Source organism: Manacus candei, unplaced genomic scaffold, assembly GCF_025592945.1.
Source record: "Manacus candei isolate 608988 ecotype Guabito, Panama unplaced genomic scaffold, ASM2559294v1 h1tg000171l, whole genome shotgun sequence".
NCBI lineage: Eukaryota > Metazoa > Chordata > Aves > Passeriformes > Pipridae > Manacus > Manacus candei.
The window spans coordinates 717,779-721,475 of NW_026138219.1; the positions used below are offsets into that span (position 1 = coordinate 717,779).

The 3,697-nt window shown below is 43.2% G+C and overlaps 1 long non-coding RNA gene across 1 annotated transcript; it reads left to right on the forward strand.

The window, feature by feature from the left end:
* The first annotated feature begins 387 nt into the window (after positions 1-387).
* On the forward strand, positions 388-3,350 carry LOC127463745 (uncharacterized). Its single transcript, XR_007900920.1, has 3 exons — positions 388-739; positions 1,251-1,366; positions 3,275-3,350. It is a non-coding gene; the product is annotated as an uncharacterized LOC127463745 (long non-coding RNA).
* Positions 3,351-3,697: the final 347 nt, after the last annotated feature.

The window sequence follows — 3,697 nt, forward strand, 5'->3', positions numbered from 1 at the left end:
GGCTGGGGGGGCTGAGGGGTGATTGGGTGCCAGGGCAGTGTTCTCTGGAGAGCCGATCACTGTCCATGTTGTTCGCTTCTGCTCAAAATCATATATCACAGCACTGGAAGCGGTTGGCATTGCAGTCTTGGTTGTTTTGCTGTTGGTGTCTGCTGTGTGTAGGTGGACAAGGCCAGGGGGTGGCTGGGCTCCCTCTCTTCCCCTCCGGGGGGGAGAGGGGAGCCCTGCGACCCCCCAGCTCAGCCTTTGGCTAAAGTTAGAGTCAGCATTTGGAGTGTGTGCTGTGAAGGAATAGATTCACAGCACCTGAGGTAAGAGGAGAGAGGTAGGCTTTGCAGCCAAGCCTTCTTCCCCCTCCTTTTTCTGCAGTGAAGCTGTAGAGGGGGGCTTTTTCTTTCCCTCCACTGTAAGTGGAGGAGGGGCTCAGAATTAAAGCTGAGCCAAGAGACTGGGCTGTGGAAGAAGGCCCGGCGCTTGGGAGAAGAGTCCCAGGTGAAACTGGAAATGAGCCAAGAGCTCGAGAGTTGCCTGACGAAGCTGACTGGGGGCAGCTGAGAACTGATGTGGAGGAATGAAGATTCCAGGATGTGGATGCTTGATAAGCTAACTACAGCAGCCTATGAACTGAGGTGGGACACTGAGAGGGAGGAATCACCAGCAGCAGAAGAGCAAGGACTCAAAGCTATCTTCTTGGACTTCATGAGGAGGAGAGACTACAACAAACAGCTGCTGGAACTTGGTGAGGAGGGAGTGTTCAGGAGCCCAGAACACCCCCACAGCAAAAGACTGTTACATATCAGCCTTAAAGGCTGCTCCTGGACTAAAGTTAAAGGAGGGGCTTGAAAGGACTGACTGATAGTAATGTAATATATATATATATATATAATTGCCTTTAGTTTGTATAGTATTTATTTGTGTAAATAAATGTATATACTTCCCCCTTCCCCTACAGAAGCCTCTGGCCTGAAAGTTTCTCTCCGGTGTTAGGATAAATTGTTGAGAAGGGGTGGGGGAAGCCTAAAATTGGATTTTAGATTTCTAATGTGGCTCAAACTACCACAAACTGTCATCTCAGAAAGTCAGTATATGAACCCAAAAAGAGAATAAAAACATGAAACGGGAAGACCAAAAATGTGTAAATGTGTCAATTTACCCAACCTCATCTTAATTCTGTTGGTGAAAGTAATGTGCAACTATATCGGGAAACCTTTTATAGCCATGTGTCTTAACAAATTTGTTCTGTATTACAGAGTAAATTCACAAAACAGGAGTTGTAGAGGCTTTTGACACCACTACCAGCCTGGAGCATGAAGAAGTGATGTGAAGATGGCATTTCCTAGAAAAAGCGTGCTGGAGTGGCAGGAAGGTGAGACAATGTGGCTTATTAACTTTTTTTTTTAATTAAATTACACATCTGTGCATTCAATAAGTTGTTTGGTCCAGGGAAAGTTTCTTCCACGAAGCTGGACTACCATCTGACAGTCATATGTCCTTTGCCCAAGCTGAGGCTGTGACACTCAGACTTGATCTGGAGAGCTGACCTGTGTTTGGGAGGACCTAGCAGGGGCAGTCATTGCTCATTCAGAGGAATCACACGGGTGTAAAAGCCTGACTGCAGGGTCCTGTGGCATATGTGGGGCTGGAATTTCCCTGCCTGAGAAGAAAATATCCTCTGATGCATGATACCTGTTCACAGTACCTTGCAAGAGTTTACTCCCTTTCTCTACATCATTCTGAAAGGGCTTCTCCTGAAAGAAAAATTGTAAGCACTGCTTTTAAGCTCCTCTTTTCTCCACTGTCCTGTACATCCTATCTTATAGCATCTGCTATCACATACCCGCTCTTTCCATGAAAACCATCTCTCACCAGTTATTCTGGAGACAGGCTTTTACCACCTGATAAAAAACTCAAGCCAGCATGTTCCTGCTTTTAGGACTCAAATTAAAGAACAGATTTAATCCATGTGAAAAACCACACACACATAAATACAGACATTGTAAGACAGCTACTGTTCCTGCTCCAGGAATTTTTCATACTCTGATGACTTCTTAGTCAGCACAGATTGGTTCTTTCCACAGCCTGTCTCTTGAGAGCATTAGTGTAGTCCGAGACAGGCTGTTGGACAATCTTTATGTCCTTCCCCATCCAGAAAAGGGCAAATCCACACACAAAGAGCTGTACAGTGCAAAACAGGCCAGAACAGCTCAAAGAAGAGTAACAGGAGGGTATAGGTGCCTAGGAAGGTTGGTTATGCAGATGTGACAGGACACTAAAGCCCCTGCCAGGGAAGACTTTGTACAGGGGAGACTCTCCCCTGAAGCATCTCTCAGGTTAGACAAGTCTCTGAGGGGCTGGGCTCACTCACAGAGGGTACTCATGGAAACCTGAGCTGTGGTCTTATCAGTCTGTAGAAGCTGAAAGGTGTACTTGATGAGCTCCCACATTGCTTTGGATCTGTGGCCTTTTAAGCTGCTGTGACTCTAAAACCATTACTCTAGAGTACTTGAGTCTGTTCCTCCTAGCCCATGGTTTCCAATTATGTTGATGTATAAGAAGAAAATGTAGAAGTCAATTAATCACTTTCATAATAAACTATGAAAAATAAGTTTTAGCTACAAGCTCATTGCCCATCCTCAAGTCTCTTACTTTTCACAGCTTCCTAAATTTGTTAAAAATATGCATGCTTTTAAGAAGACAGAGCATCTGTCAGCTAAACAAGTGGAAGAGTTCTGCTTGATTTTGATGAGATGCTCTGTAGTGACAAACTTGCCCTTTGGACATTTAAGACAGCTGAGTGCCAGGACTGTCTCAAGGAAAAGTGGTAGCAAGAGAAGTAGTAAGTTGTGGCCATGTGTTCAAAGGCAAAGTCATATAAGTGCTCATGCATTTGTGACTCAAATGAACAAGCATGCTTCCACTCTCCATTCCCCTCTCTAACTGAAATTATGTGCATTAGAGTCTGAATTTGTCTCATTTGTCACAGGTGATGAAAACTCAGTAAATTTGGGTTGAAATCTTGACCTCATCACAAACTCTTTTCCTGTTATGACCCTGGGTATGTCTTGTATTTTCACTTTTTCTATCATGATCCTGACCTTTTCAGGACACACGTATGTAAGGGTTTTGCATACCTTGGCCCTGATTTTAGTGTACATACTTCGTACCTTCACCCTGATTTTAGTGTGCACATTAAACTACACTGTCACAAAAATAACAACCATTTTCTGCTTTCTTTCCTGACCTATTAATTTTCTATTTCTTTTTTTCTTCTTAGACACATAGAACAAAGATTTAGCAGAAAAAAAACACCTTTCAAGCAACAGAAGTAGCTTAAGGCATTCAACAATCTGACCCGCTTCCCAAATCAACAACTAAAATAAAATAATAACACTTAAACATGAGTTTTGCTTAGAACAAACTCTCATAGTAAATGCCTTGTTTGTAACAGTAAGAAAATAATTTCCTGACCAGAAGAGGGCATTTGACTTCATGACTTGGACTCGTGGCTGTGGGCTCATCATCTTGAAATAAAAACAAAACCACACCAAAACCTATTCTACATTACTAAAAATTCTTACCATTAGTGGTTACTTCTGTGCAGTACCAGATGTTTAAACCTTTCACTCAAAGATCCCCCTGAAGTCCAGAGGGGCTGAGAATATGACAATGAAGAAAAGAGTCATTGATCGATCCTTCC